The following is a 22,596-nucleotide window of genomic DNA, read 5'->3' on the forward strand; positions in this document are numbered from 1 at the left end:
TCTTTATTAAATTAGGAGAGAAAACTCTCTTCTTCCTGAGGCTCTCAATATACTGACTTGGGCTCTTTGACAAACATGTAACCTCTTCAGGGCAGGCTTTACTGAGAAGCCATACCACTCATCCCCTGTAAAGCAAAGGATCCAGTCACATCTTTCATCATTTTTCCATTGTAAAAATTAATTGATTAATTAAAAAGTAATTTATTGATATTCCATTTTGTGGGGGTTAGGAGAGAGGAGGAAATTAATTAACCTTTTTGAGATTATTTAAAAATCTCAAGATTAAAGGAAAATAGCTCTTCTAAATATTGCTTTGACTGAATTAGCCAGTTGTTTTTGATCAAATTTCATGAAATATAATGCAGAAATGCCTGCTACAGTACCTATGAATGCTAGATACCCAATAATTGTTAATTATATCTGAATCACTCAAAGAGATACCAGTGAAAATATAAGGTTAGGATGATTAAGAGCTGGGAAGAATCACATATCAATATTCTATTTTCCTTTATTTTAATATTCTAACTTTATTTTATTTTGACATTCTAATTGCAATGTATTTTTCTTGTATATAACTAGAAAATATAAAATATAATCTTAAAAGTATAAAGATATAAAGTCCAACAAAAATCTCTTTTTAAAATTATCTAATTTTTTGTCTAACAATTTCTTCTCCTTGGAATTTGATTTTTCTCAAAGACTATTTTATGCTACTCCTGTCTTTCTTTTCTTCTATTGTCTTCACTGAGAAACCACTTTACTGAGCTTGAGAACACACAGTACTCAGGACAAGGTAACATAGTATTAACATGGAAGCCTCCAACACTTTAACTTTAAGCAATGTTGTCACTGCACCTAGAAATTATTTGACTTGGGGAACCAACTCCCACTAATCAAACCATTAAGAGCCAGTAAGACAATTATCAATCTACAAAGAGAAAAAGATCTACCAGGAAGACAAAGTTCACATCAACTAGTCAGACGTTCTTTTCCTATAAAACATGCATAGGAAGCTAAGTTACTATCAGTAACTTGCTTGAGGTAGATGGTCTTAATGTGTATCATCAACTATAAAGGCCAGGTACATTTATTCACACTCTAGAATTTCCCTGCCAAAAGGTCTGGAGAATTTGCAGGACTAGCAAGAATATTCTTTCCCTTAGGGAGTACTGAAGCTATTCTTACAAATGTTACTTCTTGACACTTATTTTTAATTACCCCAGGCTAACCTTCTCTCTTCTTTTAATACTCTTTTAACAAAGGTTTATCGTAAAATTGATTAAATTCAGATTGCTACATTACAATCTTATTCTGCTTCTCTAGGAGTCTCCTAGATTGGAGTTTTAGGTGTTATCAGGACTTTCCAGTCCTACCTTTACAAGTGTCTCCTGGTTTTTACTTATGGATAGTACAAATCTATTACATCTAGAATTATACTCTCATTGAAGGTGATGTTATTTCCACCTTCTCGGTGTAAAGCTTACTGCTGCATCTTGTATGACTACACAAGGCCTCGTGAATACTCTCTTTAGCCAATAAGTATTGAGCCTCCTTCTAAATAATTTAGGCTATGTCTAGAAAATTTTCCATGAGGAATTTTGACCTGCATGACTCAGGCACTACTGAGAATCATCTAGATATTCCATATCTAGACAAATGGAAAACTTCCTTTTGAAGGGCTAATGTTTCTCTATGTTAATTCTTTTCCAGATTTCCAAGGCAAATGGGTCTTTTTTACCATTTTCCTAAGCCAAGTACTTATTATTAAGCGGGACTTTGGCAAAGCTTGGATTCATTAAATGATGTTTCCATTTGAAATTACAAATATGAAAACAATCCTTATGTTCCATTTGCCTCCACTGCATGAATAGATCTATTTACTTCAAATTTTAGTGTAGATTCTGGGTTATATATACTATTTTACACTAAAGGAACATCCTGACTCAGATACCTATATAATTTCTATAAACAACTCAGAACAAATTTTTCTAAAATAAAGTTGCTACACAATATCTAAGAATGTTTAATTATTTCTTAACTTTAGTTTTTAGAAAGAGTGCAGATTATAATGTTTATAAATATTCCATTTTGTTAGATTCTCTAGGGATCTCTACTACATCAAACCAGGTGCTATCCTTCTCCACCTCACAGCCCATATTTTAGTACAGTTGCATTATAATTTTAATGAAAGAAAATAATATATAAAATATTAAGCAGAAGGCAAAAGAAGATGAAAAGTACCCTTTCCTCACGCTATCAAACTTCAGATTTGGGGGATATCTTTTTATGTTTGACCCAAATGGTGAAATTTCTAAAAAATCTTCCAGAATCAAAATCACCATCTCCCATATTCATTTAAGTTATAAACTAAAAGCAAGTGATGTATAAGGGGAAGCTGTTTGGGAGTGGTAGGGCTGTGGGAGCCAGCAATTGGTCAGTACATGAAGTGTCACATCTTTTGAATTTCCTAGAAGTCCCAAGTAAGTTGTAATTGAAAACATGAGAGAAATTTCAAAAGTACATGGAAATCAGCTAAGTAAATTGTGAAACATAAGTTACTACTATTAATCTTGAGCAATTATTTTAAAACACACTGTTTTTTTTTTATTGACATAGAAAAACAAAAGAAAAACTATGAGCGCATTGACACAAGGTATCTGACAATGACAGTGATTCTGTCCCCTCACCGCCATCACAAATGTGATTATGTTTATATTTTTCTATCTTTGTACCATTTGGGTAACAAATCTCATAACTTTTATTATAATTTTGGATCATTGTAAAACTTTTGCTATAGTAATGATGATTCTTGGAAAATGATGTCAAAACCGAGGTATTTTTCCCTCATTCCAACAGTCTCAATCCATTTTCCATTTCGCTCCCACACATATCTCCCCTTAATTCTCTCACACTTCGGCATTTTCCCTCAGCAAGTTCAGAATTTCCGTTAGAGTCTGGCAAAGATTATCTACGTCCAGCATATAAAAACAACCCTGCCATGATGAAAGGCAGATCCAGGCTGTGCTGAGTGATAAATTTGCTTGCTGCAGCCCCACCCAATTTAATGGGCTATCTTCAGGTCTCTGTGAAACTTCTTATACTCTACTGTGTAACCCCCATTAGGATGCTCTCTAACTTAGTCTTCAACTTGGCAATGTGCCTTAGTGGAGGCAAAGCAGCCCTGTTACAACACAGTTCTTCATCTGGTTCTGTGTGAGTTACAGCAGATATGTTAAGCAAGCTAGCAGGAGCTTGTATGACCCCAAAAGGCACCCTGGCAACCCACGAACATTATCTAGTATACAGAAGGCAAAATTAGGAGGAAATATGGAATTTGGAAAAGGACATAAGAGAAAAGCATTAGTAAACTAATTAAAGCAATAATTTGTGGTAACAGTCAAAAACATAAGTGAAAGAGGGGAGATATTTTTTGATCCCCTAACTAATATATTAAAATGTGTCATTTCATATACTCACACTGCATGCATGATTTGGCTTTCTTTTTCTCAGTCCCAGAAACAGCTAGGAATACTTTCTTGACAGTTTTTACCTCATAAATTTGGTTCCCTGCTCCATTTTTTCTTTACAAGGAAAAAAAACTTAAAGATTAGATCTTCCCTAAACTGAGATTCTCTTTCCCTCTGGGCTTTCATTGATTTATAATTGCATCGATATTTCATATTTCTACTAAAACACAATGTTCTAATGCTCAGTTTGGCAGAGGCTTTCTTTTGCACTTGACAGGATGTCCACCAAATCTTCCTATTATGGAGAAGCTTAGGGTTCTGGGAAAAATCAACAGGTGTTTAGGTACCAAGGAGACACAAAGATGGAGAAATGTAAATGGGTGGCACTAGTAACCACCTGGATAGGAATGTTTCTAAAGACTGAAATGAAGCCACAAATCTGAAAGTCATGGAGTTTAAGTGGTTATGTAACCACATTTGGGGGGTAATTATTCACTCTCTCTTTTGCCTTGTTCCTTTTAGGTTAGCTGCTCCTGGGAGTAAAGCATTGTCATTTCACTGTGAACTTCAGCTTCACTGATGATCATTTTTGTTTGTTTGTCTTGTCTGAAAGGGAATGGCCTTTCAGAGAAATCGTGTTTATTTGTTTCTAAATAACAAATCCTTGAACCCTATGAGTCACATTTCTTTGTCATCAATTTTAGATAGACAGACAGTGGTCGATTATACAGTGCGGCAAAGATAGGTCTTCTCTTTCAGGTATGCCCTGTCAAAAGCCCGCCTCCCTGCTGTTTGCAGTGGGTGTTCCATTGTAATAATCTGCTTTTTGCCTCATCTCTGCCTGAAAATCAAATCATCTGCTCAAGTCAATAAAAGTTCCCGACTTGCTAAGGCAGCTAAACAAATCTGCTAACAATGGTAGCCTGATTGGGGAGAAATGTAGAAGAAATGAACCCTGTATTCCTCAGAAGGCATTCTGGGAAACAGCACATCACACTAAAGCCTGGCTCTAAAATCCAACCTATCATGGGGCCAGATAGGTCATGCTTTGTGACTAGGGTCAACGACTCAAGTGTAAGCAGATGGCATTCTCCCCGCCAAAATTCCACCCCACAACTCCTGAGAGTCAGATCCTGCAATTAACTGTGGCGGAGTGGTTGAGGCTATCGTTTAACAAGTTTCCATTCATCCTGAAGGCAAGAACCTGATCTTACTTGGAAAATGTTTTGTGATTAAAGCTTTCAAGAAGCAAACCTTACCATTAAGGAGCAAGAACAGCCTCCTGGGGGAATTAGCCAAACTTAAAATAAAACTGACCAAGCAGAAAGTTATAAATAATATTATTTTAACAGGGTTTTGAGGTACAGCCAAATTTTTGGAATGTTCTCAGTCCAAACAAAGCCAGCATATTTCTCATTTTTTCCAATCTCATGACTGAGACAAGAGATAAATGGAAAGCGGGGGCAAAAGCCCACAGTTGTGAAATGTAAATTCAAAAGAAAAATCAATCTGGACAGTCATAAAAACCAGGTGGCAGGAGAAAATTGAATTCATTTATGAAGCAGTGCACAATATCCTCTAATGGACAATAATATGTACAGTGAAAGGAGCAAAATATTTGGAAGCAGAAAGAAGTTCAGATCCTAAACCATCACTTACAAAATGTAGGTCTGGGTAATGCTCTTAGCTTCTCTGTGCCTCATGTTTCCCATCTGGACAATGGTACTGACCTCAGAGATGTTACAAAGATTTAAAGAGATCAAGAATGGAGGCACATAGCACAGCGCTCAGGACACGCAGGATTCTGGACTCTCCACTGTTTTCCACAGCTTCCCATGTCCCTCTACTCCCCAGCACACAGGAAGATCTGATTCGCCTTGGAGTCGATGTATTAAGTAATTTGTTTTTTGTTAAAAGTGGTTGTGTCATATTAAAAAAAAATGTAATTGGACTAGAAATCTAGTGAACTGAGTCTGTTACTGATTCTGCAACTTGCTAAGAATATTAGCTTTGAGAAACGGCCTCACCTTTCTGGGCCTCTGGTTCTAGTCTCTAAAGTGAGGCCACTGGGGTAGATAATCTATAGATAACTTTCCAGTTTGGGCATTCAAGGAATTGGGGGACCTATTCCTTATTCAAACCCAGAGTTCTCTATCTTGTTTCATTTTGATTTTACTCTTTTTTTATAGGTTTTTCAAAATTAGTTTTTCTATAACTAGTATTGGTAATCTTCTTTTATATGTGAAGATCTTAATGAGGGCAAAAAGAACTTTGTTTTTAAAAAGTGTTCAATACATGTTTGTGGAATGAATATGTTATGCAAATTAGGACGAGACAGAATGCTGCTCTTAATATAAAACTTTGGTTCAATCCCAGTACATCACTCCTTAATTATAGCTCTCCTGCCCATTACTCCAATTTCTATGAAAACATCAGAAGTGCTGCCCCTTAATATCATCAAATGAAGTAAGTTGCAGGTGGTTAAAAAAAACCTTCTGCCTCTGAGCTATTTATCCATAGTTTACGAATCCTTTATTGTTGTTATGACACTCAGGAGGTTCAAAAAAGTAATTATTTCTTCTAAAGTAAATAATGAAATAATTGTAAGTCATCATTTCCCAGTAAATTCTGAGAGGGGGAAAAAAAAAAGAAGCTTAAACTTATGGAGTCTAACTTAAATGCTTTGCATTAATCCCACAACAAAGTGTAACATCACCTTTCTTTCAGACCTAAACAAGCAGGAGAGCCGAGAGAAATTCCTTCTCCATCTCCAGGTCTTGGGTACTACAGGTGGACAACAGAATCTTTTGACCCTGTGAAGTTTCTGTCAGGTACATGTTAGAACATGCACACATCTGGATTAATCTATGAATCAAAGCATTTTTACTCGTAAACTTGGGAATTTCTATTCAGTGGAAAAGAAAACATAAAATCATACTTGCCTGTGCAAGAAGAATCCTTCTACTGTAAATCTTTAATTGTTTTTTATTGGGAGATTTGTTCCCTCCACTTTCATCACCCCCTAGACTATTTATTGATCAAGATTGGAATTTAAATGGCCATAAAGGGAAAGAGGCATCAGCTGGAATTTCCTTTCCTTGGCTGTAAGGTCTCTGCAGGCATCCATTGTTTCTGTCAGTTTCCCTATACTTGGCACCTTATAATTTTTCATTTTCCAGGATATATTTTGAATTTTCTCACAAGTTACTGGGATTTGCTGGGATGCAGTAAATCTAGAAAGAAGCCTTTGCCAAACTATAAAGTGATTTTTAAAAAAAAATCATAAAGTATTTTACCAATGGGATTTCAGACATATTTGTTTGGCTTCCAAGCTTAGACAAATATAATCCTTGATTAGACTACATCTGATGAGTTGTCAGTTTTAAATAGATACTCTACTTCTTGAATACATTCCAGTTATAATTTTCTGTCTTTAGTTATTCGTTTTCATTTTTTGCTGTCAGAAACTTAAGGAATTTTGTGGTTGTATAGATTCTAGGTAACTACGGTTAAATAATATTTGCCCCCAAACTTCTCTGCAATATGAAAATTTTATGAGTTTATAAATTTAGAAAGAATATTGCCAAAAAAAGGGCTTTCTTTTAATGTTTAGAAGTATTTGCTTACAATATCAGAATTCTCTAGAAAAGCACAGGAAAATTTATTTTGAATCTTCCAGTCAATTCTTAAAAAGAAATTACAAAATTTTCAGAATCATATAAATTTGGTTAAATTGTCAGCCAATTTTGAATTAGCTAGGCTGCTTATACTTGAAAATTTTCTCAAAGTATACTCACAATTATTCATCACATTAGTACACAATGGCCTTTGAATAGTATGTGTGTACCCCCACCTCTACACCTTTATCCATGTCTAGAATTCTCTACTCCTTTCTCTTTTTCTGCTTGGCAATGATCTAACTTTTCAAGATGTAAGTGCAAGTCTTATACTTTATATCTTCAAAAGCTGAAACAGTCCAGAACATAGAAGATATTCACCAAATGTACATGGGTGGCAATTAGAACACTTACTTTTTACTGATGTGTAACTAGGTGGCAGTTCCATCGTATTTTTTTGTTAAGTTTGCATAGGTTGTATCTAGTCTACCATGCATACTATCTTGAAATATATACAATAGTTTTAGATTAGGCATGTTAAAAGATTCAATGTACATTCCAAACTATCTGATTTCTATCCAGAAGTAGCTAATACAGGCAGGATCTAGCATATAATATTGATGATTTAAGAAGCTTTAAATATCTAAGGCACTTTGAAATTCATTGCGTTCTTTCATTACATTCTATCAAAGTGTGTGAACCTGGGCAAGCCACAGACAGAAATCCTGAATTCAGTACTTCTGACACCAATTCCAGGACTTTATTGACATCACAGATATTAAAAGACTCATGATGAGATGGACAGAGTCTGAATGAGAGGGAGAAATAAACCTTAAAGGAATATCAGAAATACCACTCCCAAATAAATGAAATGGAACCACTGAATAGCAAACCACTCAACCGTAAGAACTAGGAAAAGGGGAGAAAATACATTTGATTTAAAAATCATTGCACATACCTAAAGCCATCTACAGCAATGCAACATATCAATATTTTCTATTTTAAAAAGGCAAAGTGAAAGGTTTTGTATTCACATCTGAGATGATTTGAACATTCCTTTAATGGTTCTTTCTATCATAGCTATGCTGGGGAATATTTTCCTGTAAAGCAATTACTGTCACTTCCCAAATGACACCGCCTTGTGCAACACCATCACTGTAATACCGGCAAAAAGAATGGCAACTGTACTTTGAATATTTGTATTGATTTTTAACTATTAAAGCAATTTAACATTTATTGACTCATTTAATCCTAAAGCTCCTGTAAGAGAGAGAATTGGTTTCTTTCCTTCATATACAGATTGAAGAAAAGGTGCCCAAGTTAGTTCAGCATCAAGTTCCAAATCACAGATAAGACCATGATAAATACAATGCACTTATGAGGGTTTGAGTACTAAACGTGGACATTCCCAGTTATTTCCTCCTCCGACCCCTTCTTATGGTTAGGGTTCCTTTCTTCCTGATAACTGAGACCCAATGGGAAGAAGAAAAAAAAAAACAACAACATAAAACAACTTAAAATATCAATTACTCAATTAAAAGCAAAATAAAAGAAAAAAAACAGAAAACAAAAATCTCTCATTGTCAGGAACGGGGCTCAGCTGCCTCAGGGGGAACCGAATGAGGGCCTTAATCTAGCAAGTAGATAGTCCATGGATTTTAATAATTCATTTCACATTCCTCAAGAAAGTAATGAGGAAAAAAATCTTATGATTAAATATTTGGAGGAAATTAGTTAAACCTAGTTAAATAGGTTTCTTTATTTCAAGACCTTAATATACTAATGAATAATATGAATTTATAGGAGAAAACATAGTAAGCAATTTTCCTCTGTTAATTTAACTTATTTATCTGTAGAATCTTTTCTCCACTCTTCTTTTTCCCATGGGGCATCTTAAGAAATGGACACACCTTTTTTCATGAATACAACTTTGGGGTGGGGGAGAATGCTCCATCTACATCTCTGCAATTTAGCAATCCACTCACTGTATGAAAGCTGGGGCATATAATCAAATGGTTTAACATTTTCAAAATTGTATGTTTGTAGTGTTAGAGATGTCTAGATTTGTTTTACTTCCTTTTCATGTATACTGACTGCATAGCGAATCATGATCATATATTTGTAGAAGTATTAAGGGCAAACTCAATTCTTGAGTTTACTGATTTGTAATTATTTTATACCACTTTGATTTCTGTTATTTAACATACTATGTAACATATGAAGTAGAAGAAAAAAATTTTCATTTGGTCTTCACCATGTGATAAATCAAGTTTCTAAATATGACAGTCCATGCATACAAGGAAGTAAGACAGTTATCGTATACGGTAGAGAGTGATCTCATTACAGAAAATGATAGCTTATTGAGCACTTGCATGAACTAGGCTCTAAGACCCTTCTTAAATGTATCAATTCATTTAATGCTAATTAAGACCCTAAAAGGTAGATACTGCTATTTTTTCCTTTTAAAAACTGAGCAAATTCAGCAATCTGTCCAAAGTCACTAACTAATAAATTATTGTGACATAATTTGAGTTCATGCAGTCATCTCAAGAGTTTATGCATCTATCACATTAAACTACCTTGCCAGCATTAGTAATAGAAATGCAAACTTTTTGGAATTTTATTCTTCCTACTTAAAAATAGATATAATTCAAGTATATAAGTCTCTTCTATAACTAAAGATTTAAAGAAGTATTTTTGTTCTCTCCTAGGTAATAGGAAAATAGTCAAACACTAAAGTTTAAATTACTTTTCTCCTTATATTTTAATCAACGTCTTTGATATCTAATCTTGGTTGAACCAATGGAAAATCACACAGGAGATATCAGCTGGAGGCACCAGTCTGTTTTTAAAATAGACTTAATAGATATGAAAATATTATTTTAAGAAAAAAACATGTGACTAATTTTTCTCTTTGTTCAGCATTACTGATATATTCTAAAGGAAAGTTTTCACTGATATGTAGCTTAAGTCACAGATCGCCACGCTAAAAAAGAAAAAAAAAATCTTAGATAAAAAAGATGACAGTTAACCTGAAAATTATTGGTCTCTAAGATGTACCTTTTAATCATTTCTGAGAAGAGAATTTGAAACGGGAAACATTTATTAGGGAATTATTTTTAGCTTTGAACGGATCCCTAATGGCTTTCAGAGAAGTCCTGATTTAACCTTGGGATATATTTCATTATCACATCTATTGACAGAGAGCCAATTTTGAAAGAGATGTGTTTTTCTAATTAGATCAATCATATATAATATATATATTTAATATCAATTTTGATGACTATGAAGTCTTAGCAATAAGAATAATACGAAGGGTACACAATCCAGCTTTAATAATATCCAAAACTTACAAGTTTTTTCTCAAGTACATGCAAAGACATTATCTAATATTCTCCTTCTTGACAATATTCTTGAACTCCAGGCAAGTAACAGGTCTTATTCTCCACATTTATAAAAAGAAAGTCTGAGTCAGAATAAAATAAAATGACTTATTTAAGGTCAGACAGTTGGTTCACTAGTGGGTTTTTATTTCTTCAAGTGACAATTGAGATAAATGTAAAATTATTTTGTGTGATTCTTTTCTCATAATTTAACAATGATTTATTACATATCCACCTACTTGTTTGCTCATGCTCCTCTGCCTTAGATAAAGAAATTGAGGATGTTATTGAAACAATAATGTTCTTCTAGAGTCATGTTATGAGGTAATAGAAATATTAAGTGCTACCGTTTATCTAAAGGAAATCATTTGCATTGAATTGTTTACTTCAAGTATGATGACAAACCCTGGTGCTTGTGTATCAAAAAACTAGCTAAAAATATTTTTAAATTGCTAAGTTTGATTTAAAGAAAATGAGTAAAGGGCCTCCTAATTCTTTGACGGCTTTATTTATTTTAGAATGCAATTTTATAATCTGATGTAACTGTCAGTCACCCCAAAACTATTCCAGATATTTTAAGCAGAGAGTTATCCAGTACATACACGGAATTTACACAATTGTTGGAAGGGCGAAAAGAATGCATTCTAAGCTGAGCCTCCAGAAATTGCTCCCAGAACAACACAAAACTTACCTACCAGGGAAACTCTGATCCCACCACTCGAAATATAAAGCTTGGGAGCACACTGCAGGGCAGTGATCCAGAGCCCAGGAAGCTGGAATCAGGAACCCACTGAAGTTACTGCTGCCATTTCCACAGCTGCCTCTGGGACCCAGGAAGCTGAGAAAAGGCCACTGGAATGCTTTTTCAAAGGAATATATTGTCTTCTAGACCTTGTTTGCCAGAAGTATACACTCAAAAAGAACCCTTTGTCTTGTTTTCATCTTCTAAGATTTGTGTACTCATCTATTTAGCAAAACCCAATTCTCAGCCATAACTCTAGCTACATTGAAGTCTGGGGAAATTTTAAGCATTGCAGCTTATGTGATATAATAGAAGCACAGCAAAAGGAGGAAGGTATGAGATTTTACCAGACACTATATAGTATCTAACAAATGTGAATTAAATTTTTTAGCTATGATTAGCTTTAAATTACTTTTTGTCAATTCTAAGACATCATTGGTTTCCTGATATGCCACTATTTTATATAGTCCTAAGGGGAAAAAAAAATACTATCTGTTAAATAATTAAACAGTACTAAGATGCCTTCTATTTTAAGATGCAACCAGCTTCAGAGATATTAACATGTAAAAAATGTACGCATGTTAAAATCGATGAAATACGGTACACACGTCATGATAAATTGCGATGATATTTTGATGATATGCATTGATATACAGATATAAAATTAAACGTTTTCAGAGAAACATTTAAAGGTGCTAATAAATTAACATTTCTGTTTTAATTGACATTGTAACATGTAAAGAGAAAAGAGCCAAAAGATAATAGAATGGCAAAAGACAGATATTTTAGAATTTACCAATACACAGATAATTTACCAAATTAAATACCTGAAAATTACACCTCTCTAGGTCAAGAATAGATCACATTCCAAATTTTCCTGTTAAGAAGTTCTGACCTTGTTGAGAAGTAGAAAAAGACATTCTGTGACTGATGTTAAAATACATTAAATCAAGCCACCCAGAGTGACCGTATTCTGTCAATCTCAACCAATCACGATTACTACGCAAGGGTCATCCTTCTCCCTGGGTAGGACAGTGCTCCCAAGTGAGGGCAGAGAGCAGTAGAGAGCCAGAAACATGCACAAAACTATAACTTGTCAGTTGTGAGCTGACTGGAACCAAGACCCTAGGCTGAAGCTCACTCCAGATGTATATAGCAGGGTCTGCGCACTGAAGGTCAAGCAAAGTTTCAAGAGGAGAAGCAATCAATCAATAGTGCTGAGGAAACTGAAGATAAACAGTTTAAGATTGGAGCCTGAGGTAGACATTTTTTGAGTACCTATTTTGTGCCAGGCACTATTCTAGGTGCTGTTAGGAGAAGAAGGAATCAGGTTCAGGAGAAGAAGAAGATCAGTAAAATACTACATTATTCAGGAACCAGAAATTATATCAGAGTATAATTTCCATTATAAGCTTCTGGTGAGGATTAAATGAAATGAAATAAAGTATAAAAAAGTCCCTCTCTCCTGGTGCCTGGGATATAAGAGATACCTAAAACTTAGCGTCTGGCTGCTTTCCATGCCCCCCTCTCCATGCCAGCCCCAATCCTCCATTCTCAGAACAAAGTGAGTTAGCTAGTCCTGACAAAATGATTTCAATGAAGTATCAATTATCCCATGTTTGTCTTAACTTGTCAAATGAGCCTGCTAACTTGAGGTCAGAATTTGAAGAGATGGCCTCTGTCTTGCTGAGAGTGCTGGACACCTTCTGCTATCACCAGCAAGCACAAGTATTTCCCTTAGTTACAATCTGTTCCTGGCTACCAGCACCAAAATGTCTAGAAAATAAAAGTTGGTCTGAGTTATTTATGGAGCATAATATATTTTGCTGTCAGCTCAAAGATTGCAGATGTCATTTGTCAACAACTTGCTTATTTGATTTATGGAATAATTGTGTATAAGCCCCTCACTAAAGATCAGCAACTGTAATTAATAGATTCTTGCAGCAAAGAAATCTTTATGCAATTGTGAATGTAAATTCATAGACCACGACACCAGTGTCTCTCAAATTATTTTATTCTTTCTTGATATCCCATCCTTCAGGTGTGGGCCAAGGGCTGTGGCTATAATAATCCTTTATACTATTTTGCACTTTGTAATTTACAAAGTGATTTCTGATATGTGTTATTTTGGGTCATCACCACACTCCTACAATGAACACAGAGAAGGCATTCTTATCTGTGTCGAGGGCTGAAGAGAGAAACCTGAGAGGTTAAATTACTTGCTCAATGCCATACACTAAGAGTCAGAGCTGAGGAAAACCCCAGTACAGAGAGAGACTCCTAAGTCTGCTGTGGATAATACCATGTGTTGTAGGATGAAAGGAAGAGCACGCCTTCAAAGTACCTGGATTTGAACCCTGCCTCTGTCATGCATGGCATGTGTAAAGAAATCTCTAAGTCTCCAGAAGACTCTGTTTCTTCACATATAAAAGAAAACAGTATAATTTCCATTATAAGCTTCTGGTGAGGATTAAATGAAATGAAATAAAGCATAAAAAAGTCCCTCTCTTCTGGTGCCTGGGATATAAGAGGTACCTAAAACTTAGCATCTGGCTGTTTTCCATGCCCCCTCTCCATGCCAGCCCCAATCCTCCATTTTTTCCTACTCCCACAGCTGCTGCGTGCCCAGTTCATCGAAAGCTCCCCATAACTATGTCATGTCAAAGAAAAGTAAGACAGCCTTAAAGGAAGTTCTTTTCAATACTTTGATAAAACTCTTTTGAAATAGATCCACTCCCAAAGAGATTGTGCTTTAAATAAAAACAATATTTGAGCCAGGTTTATACTTTTTTTCCTATAAAAAATGCCTCAGCTTAGACAAGACCACTTACACGGGGTACAGAATTTTGACCAGTGTCAGAGCTGTAGCTATAGATACTTTCATGTCTGCCTTCAAGCAACCTAGAACCTAAAAAGAAGAACTTACAAGAGAGAACTTAATAAATATGAATCCTTACTTATCTTCTTAACTGAATGTGGGAGCATAGCTTCTTCTCCTGTTAACCGAAACTCATTGTTAAGAATTATAGTTTTATTTCCTTACAAATTAAGCAACTAGTCTAATTATAATAATATCTTGTGTTCAAAATGCCAACAGTGTTTTTCTTAGTAATTAATGGTAGCCTCACCCAATCAAACAGCATCTGCTTTCCCTGGCATGATTTCTGTCTGAAAGTTGCAGGTATTTTATTAAAATAAAATCTGTTTTCACTGTATCCATCTCTCCTGGCTGGGTTATTTCCTTCCTAAATCTGGCTGGAGTGTGTGTGTGTGTGTGTGTGTGTGTGTGTGTGTGTGTGTGTGTGTGTGTGTGTGTTCATACAAGTGAGTGTGTGTATCCTGGAGAATGGGAAAAGATGGTGAACACAAACTGAAGAGTATTTACTCTAAAAATCTAACATGGAATGCAGTTCATGAAATGGGTCAAATGGCCCCTGATTTATTGCCCTCTGAGCACATTTTCATCACCATCAATAATACTTCCTGGAGCACAGTCTCCGAGTGTGTGATTTCTTCTCTAGGCCGTGGACTGTGACTACAGACTTAGCCACAGAACAAACTTCCAAAACATTCCTAAGGTAACATTATATACTGAAGAGGTTGGCCTATTCTTCACCAGAGACTCACAAGAATCAATTTTTCTGATCACTACTCCCCATAGCGTGTGGCTTATACTGATCAATTTAATAGAAAGTAACACTGAAATGACCTAATCAGATTGGTTCTGCTAATGAGCTCAGAGATACCTGCCGTGTATGAGTAAACAGTCACCTAAACAGTGATTTGTTCTCAGTCTTGTGACCTGTAGAAACATGTTAAATATATTCCTTCTAGATGGTTAAAAAAATCAATCAAATAACAAAAGTACTGTTTACTTTTGAACTGAGTACAGAAATGGGGTAGTTTAAAAGAGGAGTGGAGGGGGGAAGGGAGGGTGTTATATAAAATATATGAGTTACTTTTCAGCAATTTAGAATAGATCTTATTTTGACAAACACATAATCAAAACTTTCTCAGTTAATGGTCTTATCCCAGAGAATGTTGATAGACAAAAAAGGCGTAGCAAATTGGCCTTACAGAGTCACCGCCTAGTTGGGGATGCAAGAAACTCCCATTACAGATGTCTCAACAGTACATTGGCAGAGTTGGGGGTGGATCTGAGGAAGATGAGGCTGTGGCAGTAATCTCCCCATTCAAGGGCTTGAATCAAGGCAGTCAGAGGAGCACTGGTAAGGAGAAGATACAGTTTAAAAATGTGTGTGTATATATATACACACACAGAGATATATCAACATATATATGTATATATGCTAATGTGCTATTGATTTAAAAAGTAAAATCACCATATAAATTCAATCTTGATATAGAGAGAACGCTTCATTCTCTCCTGGTTTCATTTGTCAACTTAATATCAGGTTCTCGCATGAGAAACTTTCAGTTTTTATAGTGAATTCAGTATTTAGTTCACTTTTCATTTTTATCACAATGAAAATCAATAACAAAAAGCTGGAAAGGAGAATCTTTGACTTACTTGAGATCATTTAAAACAAACTCCTTTAGCTCTTTCATTGTTTACTACAGAAGATATTAGAAATGGCATTTTTAGTTGCTAACATTACATATCAAAGACACCAAGTTTTTCCTAGGATTCTCATTAAAAGCAACAAAACCAGCAGTGGCACTGTTAGTTGTCAAGGAGAAGCTTCCAGAAGACCTGTGTCACTCAACTGCACGAGTGTTTCTGAGTTAGGCACCAGCAATTACAGGGGGGAAGTAGTTACTGAGATGCAGCCCTGAGAAAGGAAAAATAAAATATTCCGTCCAATACAAAACACTCCTTTGCTATTTTGTCCCTAAAAGTTGCTCCTTGGATCTATCTCAAAAATGTGTCACAAAAAAACAGATTGTTTTTCCTACTTACTCTTTTTTGTCCAGATGTCACTAAATGTTCAAATATCCATAGTTTTGCTGTGTACAGAACAGAAGCTGTTTAAGATTTCTCTTTCTCTTTCTCTCTCTCTCTCTCTGTCTGTCTCTCTGTCTCTCTCTCTCTCATCTAGATTACTTTTTATTTCACATTCTATCAGGTATAGCTGGAACACATTTTTTTCTTCTTAAATATATAACCATATTTTTCTATTTTCTCTGCACAAAATTTTGTGCCATAGTAAAGGGATTAAAATTGTTTACTATACAGAAATATCAATGATTTTTTTCTTCCTCACTAAATATTCTTTTTATCTAAATGATGTTAGATTTCTTTTGCTCATCCCAGAATAATCATAGTGAATTTAACCTTGCTTATTTTTCATGATAAACAAAAGTCTCATCTATACCCGTGTGTGTGTGAAAATGAGTGTGTATATGGAAAAAGGAAGGTGATGGCTGGTGCAAGGAACAAATATAGAGAGTTTAGAGATCAAAATTATAGAGATAAAAGCCCTTAAATATTAGGCAGATAATTCCTGTGCCGCCCATTAGGCCTCCTTTTTAATATTTCAGATATAATAGAATATATCTCATTCCTCTCATCCTAATCTTTCATTATATTTTAATGAAACATGTCTCAAATACTTGCGACACACCTACTGTGTTCAGTCCACATTGCCGGAGCCTTAAGACCTTTATCATCCAGGAAATAGTGCAGGATACTTATAGATATTTATAAAACAAGCCAGATCGAGGGACCTGAGAGAAACAGAAAGGCAACTCAATGAAGAGATTAGAGAAAGGGAGAAGCCATATTCATTTGCTGAAATTGGGAATGTTTCATGAACTAGGTGATTCTAAACCCTTGAGGATGGGTAAATGTTCTTGTTGAGAATGCAGACAATTCGTTAGAAAGAATTAGCAAGAACAAAGCCAAGGGGACAAGGAATGTGCTGTGTGAAAAGTGTACCAACTAGGCACATTTGGCTGAGCATTATGTAGGAGAGGTGAGTGTGGTAAGAGTCTGGAAGGAAAAGTTGAGCTGGAGTGTGAAGCACTATGAATACCCAAGTCAGATGGACATACTTGAGTTGGAATAGAAAGCCAATGAAAAATTTTGAGTCAGAAAATGACTAATACAACTATGTTTAAGAAAAATTTATCTAGCAGTTACATTTTAAGGAAATGGAGAAGGAAGACATGATAAACTAGTAAGTAGAATAATTAGGATATTATCATTTTAGAAAAGAGGTATTGAGTAGGATCTGGAGAGAAACAATGAGAATAGAAAAGCTAGATGCATGCTCATTCTTTCTGTATCACAGTTAATGTATTATTTTATTGTGATTGGCAAAACCACTTCCAAGAAGTGGTGTGGAAGTACGATGGTCCCCTTGAGTGATGGTCCATCATGAAATGTTTCAGAGGTAGATCAATTAGCTGATATTGATATAACTTCTGCAAAGGCCAGCTCACTTGTTAGAGCTCAGGATGTACTACAGAAAAGGAAATACTATAAACTAAATCTTTCTTTGATTTTGGGAACCAGAATAAAGCGGGAGGATACTCTAGAATGTAGAAAGACAGAAAGTTAATAAAAATTAAGCATTAAAAAGGTTTTACCTTTATTCAGCTGCTACAGGTCTATGGAAACAAGATCCCGAGGCCTAGAGGTCAAAGCGTTACACAGAGGTCACATTTTGAAAAGACGGGCAGCAACGGAAGTGAAATGGGAACTCTGGCAGAGAAGCATACAGAGTAAGTTTTTCAATCAACACAATGAATATATATCTAGCACTGTTCTGGGTACTGAGAATAAAACAATAATGATCGTCTAGACCCTTACACAGATCATAGTCAAGGGTAATGAATTGTAACTATGGTAGGGAAAGGGAGAATGTGGCATAAATTAATGGATCTGAAGCATGTTTGAGGGCTAGACCAGTCAAAAAAGTTAAGAAATACTTGCTTGAAAGGTATTTATCTTTTAAGAAAAGAAGGTTCTCCTCTGGGGAGTTTTATTTATCCAACTTCTGGATGAGGAAGCTTGATTGTGTTTCATAAAGAAGGTCATCATCTGACAGAATGTGGGAGACATTGTGGCAGAATTAATGGGACTTGCTTGGTGAGGAGGCAAAAATCATTCAAGATGCCAGGAAGTCTTGAGCCAGGGAGAGTAATGGGGTAAGAAAGGACATCACAGTGGCTGTGTCCTTCCCATCCATCTACTCTGAAAAAAGCCCTCCTACCTGAGTCAATTCACTTCCCTTTGCATTTATTCTATCCTATATACACATTTGTCATTGATGGAAAGAAAGGGGGAAAAGGAGCAGTTTTAGGTGATGACTTCATACATTCAAAATTCAAGCCAAAGACAGCCATTAGAAACCAAAGTACTGATTCGTTTTTTCATTGACGTTCCCTTACTCCTTCAGTCAAATTCCTCTCTGTTTAACCTCAAACCCTGTCTGTTCTCTAGGTGCGTCCTAGAGACTGATTGTATTACTGCAGTTGCAAGCCTCTTTTGACTATCTCATTTCTTCTTCATTTGTAAATGTAAATTAGACTCGCTAACCCTTACTCTTTTCACATAGACTTAATTGGTATATTCCTTTAAATTCTCTGTGTTCTTTTGTAAGAATTGTAGCACAAGGATATTTCAGCCCAAGAAAAATAGTTTTTCTCTTTATTTTTTTCTGCCTCACAGCACCATGCTAAATATATTACTCTACAGCAGAGGTTCTCAACCTTGGCTGCATGTTAGAATATTTGGGGACCTTTTAAAAATCTCAAAGCATAAGCCATAACAAAGACCAGCTAAATCAGGGTCTCTGGGTGTTAGGGGCGGTAAAACTCAGGCACTAGTATTTTTAAAGCTCCCTAGATGATTCCAATGTGCAGCCAGAATTAAGAAGCACTGATCAACAGCAATGCCTAATTACTTCCCAGTTCCTCAAACTGGCATTTATTTTCATGATTCTAGTACTCATGCTATTTCCCCAGCATCAAATGCTTTCCCTACCTTATCTCCTAAAACAAAACAAAACACAACAACCTGCACAGCCGTCAACGCCCAGCTCAAATGCCCCTTCTTTACAAAGCTTTCTTTCTTCTCCATCACTAGTCTCAACTTAGTTGTGCCCCTCCTCACTCCCATCCAAGCGATTTGTTATCTATCCTTAACACAAACGACATTGGCTTTGAACTCTAGATAGTGGTGGATGTGTGGTTTTTTTTGTTTTGTTTTGTTTTGTTTTCAAATGGATTTTAGGCTATTTGAAGATAGGAATTTGGGCTTATCCATTTGCACACAGTGAGCATTCAATAAATAGTTTGAAATCAAATTAAAATTGCCAATAATAAATAATATAAACAAATCTATACTCTTCCTATATATAGTGCGGGGGATGACTCGTGTTTCTATTAAAAACGAGTTCTTTGGAAAAGCCATAATACTATTTCTTACAAAAACATGGGATGTGACTTACTATTCCTGGCAATAGCTGCTGCCGAACAATGATAACTTGGAAGTCAGTGATAACATAATCCAGCAGACAAGGTGATTCTTCACCTACGCACAATGCCATGTGGGCTTCTGTGCAGCATTACTTCCTATTCATATAAATACACTCCAGGTTTTGTTTTGTAAAACTTAACTTGGATTAAATGTGCATTGGCCAAAACATTAAAATCCTCTCAGGATAATAGCTATAGACCAAATGCACGAGAGAGAAAGTGAGAGAGAGAGCGAGCGCGAGCGCAAGCGCGGGCGCGCGCGCGCGAGAAATGTAACAGATGCACAAAACCCACTTGTTCTGGAAGACTCAACTTAGCATGACTGAGACATCTTCCCTGCATTCCAGGCGTCCCAGTTTTTCCTTTCTGCTCCCATTTAAACTCTGAATTTAATTTTATCTTAGTAGGACTGACTACCTTCATTCTGAAATACGAAGCAACTTGAAGGTAAACATCACATTTTACTCATTTTTTTTCATACATAGCACTTAGCTATCACAGTTTCTATCAGACAACAGGAGTCAAAAAATATTTCTTGAGTCGGTAATTGGACAAAAGAAAGAAACCTGAATTGATAAAGGTAAATATTAGTATAAATGGCTCTGTTTCAAAACTGTTCCCTTTTGTTTCTTGCAGAAAGCAAACAGCAATTCCAGCCACGCCCGAAGGTACAGTGATTTGAATAGGTGCCTGATAAAATATGAACACCTAGAAGAAAAATAATTAAAAACACAAGTGATAAATCACACATATGTGATTTGATTAAATAATAATACTTGAACATATGCAAAATTTACATTATAAATTTCAATTGCCTGCTCAATAATCTTAAGAAGTTATAGTTAACCTCTAGAGCCAGAACTAGGGTTAGCAAGTGAGGTACCCACTTTGGGTGCAAAGTTATTGAAGTGTGAAAAAACTCAATAATCAAGATAAATAATCTTTACTTCAACATTTTAAAAATTTAATAATGATGCAAAAATTCATAATGAACAATTATAAGGACACAATCTATGTGGGATAGATTTGCAAACTACTAATATGAGCATTATTCTATCATGAGCAATAATATGTCAAAATATTATCATTGCATTATTACATAATGCTATTATTAATAACGCCCCAAGAAAAGTAATAACAGCCCACAGGTTGTGGTACACATAATTTTGAAACTGTAACCAGCTATGCACAAACACAAGCTGCTTTATAAAAGGAAATATTTTAACACTAAACATGATCGTGGGTGATTTTCCATAAGAAGCAGCAAATAATTTTTCATGTGTGTGTTTCAATGAGTGGTCAGAGTATCTGATATGTTAGAGATTGATAGTGCCCACTATAATGCCTTAAGAAGTATTGATATCTTGAAAGACATATGCTTTCATTTCACTCTCTACTCTTCTGTCATTTCTTGAGTGTCTGGCACTGTGCTCAGCACTGAGGCTAATACATGCCCAGCTCCCGGCAGACACCCTTGTCAGCAAACACCAGTAATAGAATACTGAGAAAGATGTAAGAGAAAGAGGTGGGGTTACCATGGAGACGGGAACAACTTCTCCCTAGAGAAAGAATAAGGTGACGAGCTGAAAAAAAATTGCAGGTCAGGGTAATATAACTAATTAGTTAACATGTACTTTTCAAAACTGCATTTTTCCCCTGACAGTTAGTTGGCAACATGTATTAGATACCTTAAAAGTTTTAAATGATTTTGATGAAGCACTTCTATTTCAAGGAAATTACCTTAAAGAAATTTTTATGGATATGTGTTGATTTCTCTCCATGAAGGTTCATCATAGAATCTCCTATAATATAATAAAAATAAAGGAATAAACCTAACTAGCCAATGATATAGCATTGTCGAGTTACATACACGCAATAATGGAATGCTTGCAGTGATTAAAAAATATGTTGATAAGGAATCAGTAATGACACAGAATGGTGCACACACTTGCTCCTTTCCCAAGTGTGCTCCCTAGAATGGCAGCATGAACATTTTCTGGGAGCTTCTTAGACATGCAGATTCTCAGGCCCCATCCCAGACCTACAGAAGCAGAATCTGCATTGCACCAAAGTCCCCAAGTGATTTTTATGCACACTAAATTTTGAGAAGCACTGGTGTATGCCATATTTTTAAGCAGAAGAAAACTATGTACATTATGATTCTATCTTTGATTCCCTGCCGTTTGGCTCAATGAATAGAGAAAAGAGAGGATAGATAGACTTGCAAATGCACGCAGTGATTATCTCTGGAAACTATGCTTTTTACTTCCTCTTTTTCTTCATATTTTCGCAATAGTTAAGTGCAAATGTGTATTACTCTTGTTATAAGAAAAAGATAATTTTTATAAGTGTATTTTCTCTGTTATTTTTTTCTTTTAAAATGATTGTTCATGGTGAGTGGATTATTTTCTATAAGATAAAAATTCAGGTCAATCGTACATTGAAATTTACAAAATTGAAAGTATAATTTCACATCAATAGGTTTTAGAACTATATATCTAGTGTAATTGTGATTTTTAAATATTTCTTCACACTGTTTCCCTAAGAATATCTGTCTCTAGCAATTCATGTATCCTGCTTTTCTGTCAGTTAAAGAATATATTTGTAGAACATCTCACCATCAGCAGGTTGTGTCATCTCTCAAACAGTTCCCCTGATGCCATCCTAAAACTACTAAGATATACAAAATTTTTACTTTTCTCTTTTATCTTCAGTCTATTCTGAAGATGGAGAGAATAGAGGTAACAGGGGAAATAAGAAGGGCCTACCTACAAAGCTTGCCTACAGCAGCTCGAGTTCATTCCAAGACATTTAGGGAATACAAGCAAAATCCCATTTCAATGCAAAACATTTTAGTGTGACATTTTGTTAACGAATCATGCACAAGTCCTCGGAGGAGGGACATAGTAATTGTGCTTTGCTCATCTCCTCCCATGGATCTT

At 35.4% G+C, this 22,596-nt stretch overlaps 1 long non-coding RNA gene across 4 annotated transcripts in view; it reads right to left on the reverse strand.

Annotated features, from left to right (window-relative positions):
• Window positions 1–22,596, reverse strand: part of LOC105307623 — a 239,164-nt gene that overhangs the window by 47,220 nt on the left and 169,348 nt on the right. The window contains exon 6 of one of the 4 annotated variants that reach the window (XR_002778365.1): window positions 21,395–21,456. The exons of the other annotated variants lie outside the window; for them this stretch is intronic. This is a non-coding gene — a long non-coding RNA (uncharacterized LOC105307623). The remainder of the gene's footprint in view (window positions 1–21,394; window positions 21,457–22,596) is intronic. 4 annotated transcript variants of the gene reach the window in all.

Source organism: Pteropus vampyrus, unplaced genomic scaffold (genome assembly GCF_000151845.1).
Source record: "Pteropus vampyrus isolate Shadow unplaced genomic scaffold, Pvam_2.0 Scaffold14, whole genome shotgun sequence".
NCBI lineage: Eukaryota > Metazoa > Chordata > Mammalia > Chiroptera > Pteropodidae > Pteropus > Pteropus vampyrus.